At 44.4% G+C, this 13,416-nt stretch overlaps 1 pseudogene; it reads right to left on the reverse strand.

The window, feature by feature from the left end:
• Window positions 1–1,312: 1,312 nt before the first annotated feature.
• Window positions 1,313–1,782, reverse strand: LOC118635249 (annotated as a pseudogene).
• Between the last annotated feature and the right edge of the window lie 11,634 nt (window positions 1,783–13,416).

Genomic DNA, 13,416 nt, shown 5'->3' on the forward strand with positions numbered 1-13,416 from the left:
TATGAAGCCAGAGAAATAGACCTGTTCCTAAAGAATCTCGTTTTCCTACTAAAAATGTTGTACTTTATCCTGATTGAGATGGGGAAATAATTGAAGAATTTTTAAAAATTTATTTTAGAGAGAGAGAGAGGAAAAGAGAGGGAGACAGAGATAGAAACATCAATGTGAGAGAAACATTGATCGGCTGCCCCCTGCATGACCCTTACTGGGGATTGAGCCTGCAACCCAGGCATGTGCCCTGATGGGGAACTGACCTGGTGACCTCTTCATGCAGGGATGATGCTCAACAACTGAGCCACACCAGCTACCGCAAAGACATTTTTTTAAAACACTTTTTTATTATGCCCTGGCCAGTTTGACTCAGTGGTTGGAGCGTAGGCGGAGGACAAATGAATCGTGGGTTCGAATTCTATGAGGAGCATGTACCTTGGTTGCGATTCATCCCGGCCCTGGTCAGGGTGGTGCGGGAGGTAACCAGTCCCTGTGTCCCTCTCACGTGGATCTCTCTCTCTCTCTCTCTCTCTCTCTCTCTCTCTCTCTGCCTCCCACTCTATCTGAAGATAAGTAGAGAAATATCCTGGGGTGAGGATTTAAAAAAAAAACAACTTTTTATTATGAAAATGTTCAAATGTGCTTAAAATAGAGAGCATAGTATAATGAACTCCTATTAAGCAGTTGCTCAGTTTAAATAGTTATCAATATTTTTTCTGTAATCTTGAAGAGTGTGTTTATTTAAAACAGCAAGACTTTGGGGATTGGAGCTTATTGATAAGGTTAGTTTATTGGATCAAAATATTTAATTCTAGGAAACTAGTGAGCTTGGATGATAGCATTCAAGGAAAAGCTACTTTATTCCCTGGCAGAGGAAATGATATGTTGTCTGGAAGCTTCATTCTCTTCTTGGATTCACATCTTTAAAATTTGTTTTCTGTTTTTGATTGACAGATCCTGCTTCAGGTTTATTTGTACAAAAAGCACAAGAGGCCCTGACTGGTTTGGCTCAGAGATTAGAGCATCATCCTGTGGACTGAAGGCTGTCTGGCATGTACCTGGGGTTTCAGGTTTGATCCCCAGCCCCCGTTCAGGGTCTTGTGGGAGGCAGCCAATTGATGTGTCTCTCACATCGATGTTTCTCTCTCTCCCTCCCTCCCTCCCTTCTACTCTATCTAAAAAAAAATATCAATGGAAAAATATCCTCCAGTGAGGATTAACAACAACAACAACAAAAATAGCACAGGACACTGACTCCATGCAGACAGCAGCTCAGGTGTCACACCAGTCCTTCCGTCCTCATATTCGCAGACAGAGGCCTCTACTGCAGAGCCTTCATGGGGGCCTGGGCACCTTTGAGAGGGTGAACCTGAGCTGCAGCCATAGCCACAGCCATAGCCTGGGACTTGGTTTGAGCCTTGGCCTTGGACTTTGGCCGGCAGAGCCTAAGAACCTTGGCAATGCGAGCATGAGCAAGTTTCTCAAGCTTGGGGTGAGTGATGTTGGCAAGTCGACTGAGCTTGCAGCTGCCACACTTTGGAATCTTGGACTTGACCTCGTTGGGCTTTACCAGAGCCTTGATAGCCTCCGCACGTGCACTCATGGCCTTGGCAATGTTGGTCTGCATCTTATTCAGCCCTTCTTGGGCTTCTTGGCAAAGCATGTGTTCCTCGGGAAGTGGGGGTCTATCCTCTTCAGAGATTCATGTCTTTGTCATCGGGGTTTCTTGATGCCATTCCTGTGCCATTTTCGGGACTGGTTGTGTGTGGTGTGATTTTTGGACTTGGCCATATCTGCACTAAAACCTGTGGCTCCCAAAGCACCTGAGTTAAAAAATTTTTAATTAAAATTTTTTATTTTAGCCCAGCTGGAGTGGCTCAGTGGTTCAGTGTCGACCTGTGTACCAGGAGGTTGCCGGTTTGATTCCCAGTCAGGGCACATGCCCAGTTTGTGGGCCAGATCCCCAGTGAGGGGCATGCAGGAGGTGGCCAATAGATGTTCTCTCTCATCGATGTTTCTATCTCTCTCTCCCTTTCCCTTCCTCTCTCTAAAATCAATAAAGAAAAAAAGGACTCAAATCTTTTAAAAAAATGTATATATTTTTTTATTGTGGTAAGAACACATAACATGAGGAGCATTTGAGATCTTGCTTCCTGGCACATATCGCCAGTTTGGCTCAAATAAACTTTTTAAATAAATTTGTTTAATCCTTACCCGAAGATATTTTTCTTTTTTTTTTTCTTTATTTATTTTTTATTTTTTTATCCTCAACAGAGGATATTTTTCCATTTTTTTTTGTACAGATAGAGTGAGAGGGAGAGAGAGGAAGGGAGAGGGTGAGAGAGAGAGAAACATCGACGTGAAGGGACACATCGAGTGGCTGCCACCCGCATGACCAACCAGGGCCGGGGACAAACTGCAACCGAAGTATGTGCCCTTAGCGGGAACCGAAAACGGGTCTCTACGGACCACAGGCCGATGCTCTAACCGCTGAGCCAAACTGGCCAGGGCGAAGATATTTTTCTATTGATTTTTAGATAGAGTGAGATGGGGAGAGAGAGAGAGAGAAACATTGATTGGTTGCCTCCTGCATGACCTGGAGATCGAGCCTGCAACCGAGGTAAGTGTCCTTGACCAGGAATCGAACCCAAGGCTCTTCAGTCCACAGGAAAATGCTCTAACCTCTGAGGCAAACTGGCCAGGGCTCAAATAAACTCTTAAAAAAAAAAAAAAGGCCCTGGCCAGTTTGGCTCAGCGGTTGGAGCGTCGGCCTGCAGTCCCGAGAGACCCAGGTTCAGTTCCCGCTAAGGGCATGTACCTTGGTTGCAGTTTGTCCCCGGCCCTGGTTGGGTCATGTGGGTGGCAACCACTCGATGTGTCCCTTTCACGTCGATGTTTCTCTCTCTCTCTCTCTCTCTCTCTCTGTTCCTCTCTCTCCCTCCCACTCTACTTGAACAAAAAATGGAAAAATGTCCTCGGGTGAGGATAGAAAAAAAATATTAAAAAAAAAAGAACACTTAACATGAGATCTACCTTTTAAACAGATTTTTAAGTGTACAATACGGTATTATTTACTGTAGGCACAATGTTGTACAACAGATTTCTATTCATCTTGTATTATTAAAACTTTATACCCATTGATTAGCAATTCCTCATTTGCCCCTACCCCCAAACCCTTACAACCACCATTCTATTCTGTGCTTCTATGAGTTTAACTATTTTAGATTCTTCATCTAAGTGAAATCATACAGTATTTGTCCTTCTGTGACTGACTCATTTTACTTAGCATAATGTCCTAAATGTTCATCCATGTTGTCACATATGGCAGAATTTCCTTGTTTTGTTTTATTTTAAAAGAGTCTTAATTGTTCAAAATAGCACAAAATAACATTGCACTATGGTAATATTGAGTCATGGCCTTGTTTTTTTAAAATATGTTTTACTGACTTTTTAGCCCTGGCCGGTTTGGCTCAGCGGTTAGAGCGTCGGCCTGCGGTCCGGAGAGACCCGGGTTCGGTTCCCGCTAAGGGCGCGTACCTCGGTTGCAGTTTGTCCCCAGCCCTGGTCGGTTGTGCGGGTGGCAGCCACTCGATGTGCTCCTTTCACATCGATGTTTCTCTCTCTCTCTCTCTCTGTTCCTCTCTCTCCCTCCCACTCTACCTGAACAAAAAATGGAAAAATGTCCTCGGGTGAGGATAAAAATATATATATATATATATATATATATATATATATATATATATATGTTTTGCTGACTTTTTAGAGAGAGAAAAGGAGAGAGAGATAGCAACATCTATGAGAAACATCAGCTGCGTCCTGCACGCCCCCCAGTGGGGATCGAGGGCACAACCCTCACCAGGAATCGCTTAGGGGCCTCTCAGTCCATGGAACATGCTCAATCCACTGAGCCACACCGGCTGGTCAGAATTTCCTTGTTTTTTAAGATTGAATAATACTTCATTGTCTTTATATACCACATTTCTTTATCCATTCATCTATGGATGGACATTTACATTGTTTCCATATCTTGGCTGTTGTGAATAATGCTACAATGAAAACATAGGAGTGCTAATATCTCTTGGAGAGATATCTTGGCTAAATACCCAGATTGCTAGATCATATGGTAATTTAAAAATTTTTTTAGCACCTCCATACTATTTTCCCTAGCAGCTGCACCAACATTATACAGGGATTACAATTTCTCTACATCCTCACCAACACTTTTTGTCTTTTGTTGTTGTTGTTATTGTTCATAGCCATCCTAACAGGTTTGTGTTGATATTGTGGTTTTTATTTGCACTTACTTGATGATTAGTGACATTGAATATCTTTTCATATATCTGTTGGCCACTTGTATATGTCTGGTAAATGTCTAATCAAATCAGTAGCCCTTTTTTTTCTTTCTTTTTTTTTCTTTTTTTGTTCAGATAGAGTGGGAGGGAGAGAGAGGAAGAAATAGAGAGAGTAACATCAACATGAAAGGTACACATCGAGTGGCTGCCACCTGCATGACCCAACCAGGGCCGGGGACAAACTGCAACTGAGGTACGTGCCCTTAGCGGGAACTGAACCCGGGTCTCTGGACCGCAGGCCGACGCTCTAACCGCTGAGCCAAAATGGCCAGGGCCCATTTTTTGTTTTTAATCCCCACCTGAGGACATTTTTTCTATTTATCTTCAGACAGAGTGAGAGGGAGAAAAAGGGAGAGGAAGGGAAACATCAGTGTGAGAGAGACACATCCACTGGTTGTCTCCTGCACGACCCTGACCAGGGTGGGAACGAACCGCAACCGAGGTACATGCCCTTGGCTGGAATCAAACCTGAAACTCATTCATTGGTCCACGGGCCAACACTCTACCACTGAGCCAAGCCCAACCAGGGCCAGTAAGTAGCCCATTTTTAACTGGGTTATTAGTTTTTTTTTTTTTTTTTTTTTTTTTACTGTTGAGTTATAGCAATTCTTTATATATTTTGGAGACTAATCCCTTATCAGATATGTAGTTTGCAAATATTTTCTCCCATCCCATAGATTGCCTTTTCACTCTATTGATTGTTTCCTTTGCTGTATAGAAGCCTTTTAGTCTGACATAGTTCCACTTGTTTATTTGTGCTTTGGGTGTAATTTCCATGAAATCATTGTGAAGACCAAAGTCATGAAGAATTTCCCCTACATTTCTTCTAGAATTTCTACAAATAAGTACTAACCCCTTTGCCACTGTTTGAGTCTTTATTTTGAGTTGATTTTTGTGTATAGTGTAAAATAAGGGTACGATTTAATTTTTTTCCATGTGGATATCTAGTTTTCTATGTCCTCCCTTCCTGCTGTCAAATTCAGTGGTGAGTCCTTACCTTACTGGGCCTCTCAGCAGCATTTGACATAGTCAGTCACTTTGTTCTCCTTGCAACACTTTCTTCCCTTGGATTCTGGAACATCAAGCACTGTTGGTTTTCCTTTTTTTTTTTTTCCTCACCCGAGGACATTTTTCCATTTTTTGTTCAGGTAGAGTGGGAGGGAGAGAGAGGAACAGATAGAGAGAGAGAAACATCAATGTGAAAGGAACACATCGAGTGGCTGCCACCCACACAACCGACCAGGGCCGGGGACAAACTGCAACCGAGGTATGCGCCCTTAGCGGGAACCGAACCCGGGTCTCTCCGGACCGCAGGCCGACGCTCTAACCGCTGAGCCAAACTGGCCAGGGCCCCCCCCTTTTTTTTTTTATTAATATGTTTTCTGTTGGTTTTCCTTTAATCTCACTAGCCAGTCTGTCAGTGCTTTCTGCTGGCTCCTACTCTCTTTGCCCTCCAGAGTCCGGAGGCTGGAGAGCCACAGGGTTTGGGCCTTGGACCTCTTCTGTTGTGTACTCACTCCCTTGAGGATCACATCCCATCTCAGATCTTTAACTACCCCCTATACATCAATAACTCCTGCAAGATCCCAGCCCAGGTTCCACACAGACAGATCCAGACACCTATTTGACAGCTCCCCTTGGAGATCTAATGGGACTCTTAAACACAGCACATCCAAACTGAAGTCCTCCTGAGTTTGCGCCCAGTCTCTTCTATTTCACTTAGCAGCATCTCCATCCTTCCAGTTGCTTGGGTGAAAACCTTTGCATCATCCTAACACCTCACTTTCCTCTCATATCACAACATGCAGTCTCAGCAAACACTTCCCAACCCATTCAGAATGAGTTCTCCACAGCTTGCTGTGCCCCACATGGCCTTACCTGATCAGGTCCTTCTCTAGCTCACCAATCCCATCTCCTACCAACTTCATCCCCTTCCCCAACCCCCCTAATGCTGCCCCAGTACTCCCTAAACCCACCTGCTTATTCCTTGATCACACCAAACATGTTCCCACCCTAGAGCCTTTGCACCTGCAGTTCCCTCTGCCTGGTATTACCTTTCCCCATTCATTAGCTAGGCCTGCTCCCTCTCACTTTATTCAGTCCTGCTCAAATGTCACTTGTCAGGAAGGCCTTCTCTGGCTACCCTTGTCTAAAACCACCCTCTGCTCCCTCTCCGTTGTCATCCCCTGCTTTATTTTTACCCCTTTACTCTGTGTGGATCTCTCCTACTAGAATGTAAGCTCCATGAGTTAAGGGATTTGGTTTCTTCACTGCCGCCACCCCCACCACCTAGCTAAATGCATAGCATAAGCACATATGTCGAGTCAAAGAATCAGTCTGATCATGTCGCTCTCACAACTAAAAATCCTACAATGCTCCCTCACATCTCTGTGCCTTTGCCCTTGCTTATCCCCTCTGCTTGGAAGGCCCTACCTCCTCCTAGTCTGCCTGGGAAACTCTTACTCATCACTCAAGACCTGACTCAACAGTCATCACCTTTGTGAAGCCCTCATACCCCAGGTAGAGTTAGCCAGTTGTCCCTCGGTGATCCTGCTGCATCCTGTACATGCCTCAATTAATGCTTGACTATCATGTGATTTTTCTGTCTTCTCCAGTAAACTGTGATCTTCCTGAGGACAGATATGTACCATGTCATCTCATCCTGTTTCCTACAGCCTAGTCCAGTGCCTGCAGAGCCTTAAGTATTTGGTAAAGGATTGCTGACTGAATGAATAAATGAACAAACAGATGGGGGGGGGGAATAGAAAGGAGGAAAAGATGGAACTATCTCTTTCCCTGTAGATGTCCTCACGATTCCCCTCACTAGGGAAGGCCTCCTGTTCTTTAGATTGACCTCAACACCTTGCCCCCTCATCCAAACTTTCTAGAAATAAGTACTAACCTCTTTGCCACTGTATGGAAGCATAATTTGTTACCCAAAATATGTCCCTTTGACATGATTATTTTAGGCTGGCTATTTTTTTAAACTTATCTTTATTGTTGAATGTATTACAGATGTCCCCCATTTTTGCCCCTATTGACCCCCTCCTCCCTGTTCCCACCTCTTCCTGCCTTCCCCACACTATTGTCTGTGTCCATTGGTTATGCATATATGCATATCAGTTCTTTGGTTTATCTCTTTCTCCCCCCTTCCCTTCCCTTTGATGTTCATCAGCCTAACAATCAATTTGTACTTCTTAATCCCTTTACCTTTTTCACCCATCCTCCCAATGCCCCTCCCATCTGGAAACCAACAAAATGTTCTCTGTATCTATGAGTCTGTTTCCATTCTGCTTGTTCATTTGGTTTGTAGATTCAATTGTTGATAGATATGTATTTATTGACATTTTATTGTTCATAGTTTTTATCTTCTTCCTTAAGAAGACCCTTCAACATTTCATATAATACTGGTTTGGTGGTGATGAACTCCTTTAGCTTTTTCTTGTCTGGGAATCTCTTTATTTGCCCATTGATGCTAAATGATAGCTTTGCAAGATAGAGTAATATTGGTTGTAAGTCCTTGCTTTTCATCACTTTGAATATTTCTTGTCACCCACCTTCTGGCCTACAAAATTTCTTTTGAGAAATCAATTGACAGTCTTATGGGAGCTCCCTTGCAGGTAACTAACTGCTTTTCTCTTGCTGCTTTTAAGATTCTCTCTTTGTTTTTAACCTTTTATATTTTGATGATGATGTGTCCTGGTGTGGGCCTCTTGGGGTTCATCTTGTTTGGAACTCTCTGTGCTTCCTGGATTTGTATGTCTGTTGGCTTCACCAAGTTAGGGAAGTTTTCTGGCAATATTTTTTCAAATAGGTTTTCAATTTCTTGCTCTCTCTCTTCTCCTGGAACCCCATGATGTGAGTGTTGATACACTTGAAGTTGTCCCAGAGGCTCTTTACATTATCCTCATTTTTTAAAATTCTTTTTTTCTTTTTGCTGTTCTGACTAGGTGTTTTTTGCTTCTTTATATTCCAAATTGATGGTATTCTTCTTGGCTTTTCCTACTCTATTATTGATTCCCTGCAAATTATTCTTTATTTCTGTTAGTGTATCCTTCATTTCTGTCTGGTCCTTTTTTATGATCTTGAGGTCCTCACTAAATTTCTTGAGCCATTCTTATAACTAGTGTCTTGAACTCTGCATCTATTAGATTGCTTATCTCTGTTTTGTTTAGTTATTTTCCTGGAGTTTTGTTCTGTTCTTTCACTTGGGACATGTTTCTTTGTCTCCTGAATTTGGCTGCCTCCCTGTGTTTTTTTCTATGTATTAGGTAGGATTGCTATGTTTCCTAGGCTTCGTAGGGTGGCCTATTGTAGTGGTGTCCTGTAGTGTCCAGTGGTACAGCCTCCCTGATCATCCCAGCTGGGCCTTCGAGGTACACGCCTAGTGTGGACTGTACACACTTCTGTTGTAATTGAGTTTTGACTGCTGTTTGCATGTCGATGGGAGGGATTTACTCAGGCTAATCAGCTGCAAGAGCTAACTGTGACCACTGACTGCTGACCTCTGACTACCTTGGAGGATCAGCTGTGCAGAGGCCCACCACAAAAAGCAAGATTTACTTTAGCAGGACCATGGTACCCACTGAGTCTACTCTGAGTGTGTTGCTTGTGGAGGTGGTTGGGTGGTGGTCCTTCAAATAGTCTGAAGTGGTCCACTGGGTGTGCTGGCTATGGGTCAAGGCCACCCGGCATAAGCTACAAGGCAATCTGTAGATGGTTGCTGCTTGTCCTGGGCTTGGAGGTGCCCAGGCAAAGCAGTTGTGAACCTAGGCTGGCTGCTTCAAGTGCCAGGCCTGAGGCCACTTAGCGAGTGGTATGGGGCTCGCTGAGGCTAGATGCTGCTTGTTTGAGAGAATTTAGGAAAATTTGAAGCAGGAGCCAAGATAGGCCAATCCTATAGTAAAGCCACTGGAAAGATCTTGGGTGGGCTCGGAAGTTGAGTGTGGCAGGGCCTCAGGGAATCACGAGGGCGGGGCAAACTGTGTGAGCCAGGTTGCTGGAGTCCTAGATATGGTGCTTGTCTGCTGCCCCGGGGAAGCGCTCAGGAAAAGGAACAAGGGCCTCTACCAGCATGCCTGTCCAGGAGAAAGCTGCCTCTCCAGCCCTTGCCCCCAATGCCAAAAAACTCAGTTCTTCCCGTTTGTCTCTGGTCCCTTTCAAGCTGCATCCGCAATACTGGAGCCTAGAGGGAGAGGAGCAAGTCCAAATAAGCCCTTTAAGAGGAATTGCCTGGGACCCCAGCACAGGCTGGTTATTTTTAAGAAACAGCAGACGGTCTGGCCAGTGTGTCTCAGTGTTTGAGTGTCGACCCATGCACCAAGAAGTCGCCGGTTTGATTCCCGGTCAGGGCAGATGCCCAGGTTGTGGTCCTGATACCTAGTGGGGGGCATGCAGGAAGCGGCCAATCGATGTTTCTATCTCTCTCTTCCTCTCTCTAAAATCAATAAAGGAAAAAAACATATGTAAAAGAAACAGCAGACATCAGAGAAGCTCTCAACACCAAGTAGAAGTTTCCCTTTGTAAAGGACTTTTATATCCTCACGTGAGGATATGTTTATAGAAAGAAAGGAGGAGAAAGAAGGAGAGACAGAAAGAGAGAAACAGAAACAGAAACTGTAAAGGACAAACACATGACCTTGCCCCCTGGATTTTAAGGGAATGGCAAGAACTATCTGCTAATAGATAACCACTGCATTGTATAGATAACCATTGCTTTGTGTACACAGAAACTGATTGTTCCCTCAGGCATAACAGCTAACTGCAAATATCTGCTTCTGTACATGCTTGCTTGCTCACATACCCTTAATCCAAATTCCTCCTTTTTTTTTTATATCCTCACCCGAGGACATTTTTCCATTTTTTGTTCAGGTAGAGTGGGAGGGAGAGAGAGGAACAGAGAGAGAGAGAGAAACATCGATGTGAAAGGGACACATCAAGTGGCTGCCACCAGCATGACCGACCAGGGCCGGGGACAAACTGCAACCGAGGTACGTGCCCTTAGCGGGAACCGAACCCGGGTCTCTCCGGACCGCAGGCTGACGCTCTAACCGCTGAGCCAAATCGGCCAGGGCCCAAATTCCTTAACAGGGCCTAATATGACTATATAAGCAACCCTCCCCCTGAGCTTGGGGCTGCTCTCTCCTCTGAGTAGGATGGGACAGTCGCAGTGCGGCTAATAAAGCTCTCTTAATTTGAACCCAGTTCGGAGTCTGAGTCCGGTCTGTCTTGTTGGTCTACAACAAAACATCAATGTGAGAAACATTGGTCAGTTGCCTCCTGTACACGCCCTTATTGGGGAGCAAACCTGCAACCTAGGTATGTGCCCTGACTCGCAACCTTTTGGTGTATGGAACAACACTCCAACCAACTGAGCCACCTGGCCAGGGGATATATATATATATATATTTTTTTTTTTAATTTTTTTCTTTTTTAAATTGATTTTAGAGAGAGAAGAAGGGAGAGAGAAACATCGATGAGAGAGAACATCGATAGAAGAAGGGAGAGAGAAACATCGATGAGAGAGAATATCGATTGGCTACCTCCTGCATGCCCACACTGGAGATCAGGCCCACAACCTGGGCATGTGCCCTGACTGGGAATTGAATCGGCAACCTCTTGGTGCATGGGTTGATGCTCAGCCACTGAGCCACACCAGCCAGGAGTGACTTTTTAATGAAATATCTCTGTGTGTTTCCCTCACTCTACTAGGCCTGCCCTCGCTATTGATGGAGAAGGAATGGACTTATATCTTCATAACAGCCCTGGCCGGGTGCTCAGCGGTTAGAGCATCATCCTGCAGACCAGAGAGTCCTGGGTTTGCTTCCCACTAAGGGCATATACCTTGGTTGCAGTTTGTCCCCGGCCCCGGTTGGGGTCGTGTGGGTGGCGACCACTCGATGTGTCTCTCTGACATCAATGTTTCTCTCTCTTCCTCCCTCTCTCCCTCCCACTCTATCTGAAGATAAATGCAAAAAAAAAAAAATCTTCATAACAATCTTGCTCTTGTTTGCTGTGCTTTTCCTGGAAACCTCCCATAACTGTCTCCATCCCCAAGGTCTTCTTTTGTCTTTAGGTGAAGGTGGTATTTATGGTGATGGCTTCATCATTTTGGTGAGAGTTACTCAGTTTTCCTGGGTCTCTCCCATGTGTATAGGAGGTATACATGTTACTAAATTTTGTTTTTCTCCTGCTAATGTCTTGTTAATTTGATTAGACAAGCCAGAAAAACTTTGAAAGGCAGAGTAAAATGTTTCTTTCCTGACAGTTTTGGCAAATATGTTAGGAAAACTCACTGGGTGGGACATCACTAGCTGCTGGGAACTGCTGCAGCTGAGAATTCTGTGATGTCTGACAAAATGCTGCCAAGAGGTAAGCATTCTTATCCTGTGAGCCTCTCTGATCTCTGTCTGTGGGGTTTTGATGGAATTTAGAAGTGCTGAGTCCTTTCTTTCCCTAGATTGGCAGGAGAAATGGGTGAATCTAGCTTCTTGGGCCTAGTGACTTGGGTTTTTATTTACTGATCATCCTTTCCGAGATGGTCACTTTTTCTTGATTTATATTGTTTGTCTTGTTCTGTTTTGAGAGCTTGGATTTGACTTTCTCTTTCATCTCTACTATCCTGATTGTGCAGACTGGAATATATTTGGCACCCCAATATAGACTGGGGGTTCTGGGAAGCTGTATCCAGTAGGATCAAAGCACAGTAATATCTGGGGCTTGCAATTGGGCAGCTGTAGCTATTTGACTGGCATCTTCTTGCCTTTTTGTCTAACTGTGCTAACTCTTAGAGGAATTTGTCATTAGGGGTGCCAGTCCATAAGCGGCCTTTTTCTTCTCAACCTTTGTTGCTTTACCACCTGTAATAATGAAGGGCTTTCACTGTTTTAGACTACTATGGGAGTAGGTTTATGGATGTCATGAAGGCTGCATCCTTTGCACTCTCTTGTGAATTGCTCTTCCTTGATTAAGCCAAAAACCTTAGTGATTTCGGTCGCTATTGACATTAATTGATCTTGTTAGATGGTCAGACTGATACCATTATAATTAGCTCATTATTAATAGGAAAGGAGCCTGGCCAGTGTGGCTCAGTGGATTGAGTGACGTCTCATGGACTGACAGGTCCCTGTTCGATTCCTGGTCAGAGCACATGCCCGGGTGGTGGGCTTGATCCCCAGTAGGGGGCACGCAGGAGGCAGCTGATCAATGTTTCTCTCTCACACATCGCTCTCCCCCTTCCTCTCTCTCTAAAAAAATCGATAAAAACATTAAAAATAATAATAGGAAGGGAACAAAAGGGAGGCCAGACATTATAAGCATGACCATCTGGGCAGCTTCACCAGGAAGCTGCAAATTTACACTCCCCTGGCAACCACTGGCCCATCCCCTGCAGATTACTGGGGGAACGGAATGGGAAAGGGAAAGATGGGCACATGCGCAGTGAGCAGTGTTGACATAGAAAAGGTACGTGCCTGGGAACAGATCATTGGTCACTGCAAGCCCATGAAAATTTGGGGATACATAATCCCCCAAAGGAGTTTGCTTTCTTGGCTCTTGTGGTTTTGCTCCTACCTATGTTCCTTCCATAGCCATGTGGTCCTGTGAACCCCGCTTGCAATGGACTGATGGACTGCAGCAGGGAGCACAAATTAAGCTAGCCTGATGCTGGATTAGAGTGTGCAGACTTGGAAGGGAAACTGGGCAACAGCTTTAATTCTAGCCCTATTAAAGGCACAGCTGGACTTCTTTCTTGGCAGGATGAAGGGAAATGGGACCTTGGAAAATCAGGGGTGTAATTCCACAGAAATAAAGCTTTCTACAATACCTCATCCTCCCGTGTCAGAAAATTCCTTTTTTCAAGACGTGGCAAGAAGCCCACTCCCATCAGCAGCAGGTGGTGACAAAGAGTGCTCCCCAATGATAACAAGATGATGATGCATCCTTTGAACTGGAAAAACTTCTAAACTGGAAAATTTTTAGAGAGCTCTCATCCTAACAGCTGTTTCATTGGTACCTATAGAAAGACCAATTTCAAAAGTGGATGCAAAGAATTATAATGACTAGCCTTATTAAA

The sequence above is a fragment of the Molossus molossus genome, unplaced genomic scaffold (genome assembly GCF_014108415.1).
Source record: "Molossus molossus isolate mMolMol1 unplaced genomic scaffold, mMolMol1.p scaffold_m16_p_2, whole genome shotgun sequence".
NCBI classification, from domain to species: Eukaryota; Metazoa; Chordata; class Mammalia; order Chiroptera; family Molossidae; genus Molossus; species Molossus molossus.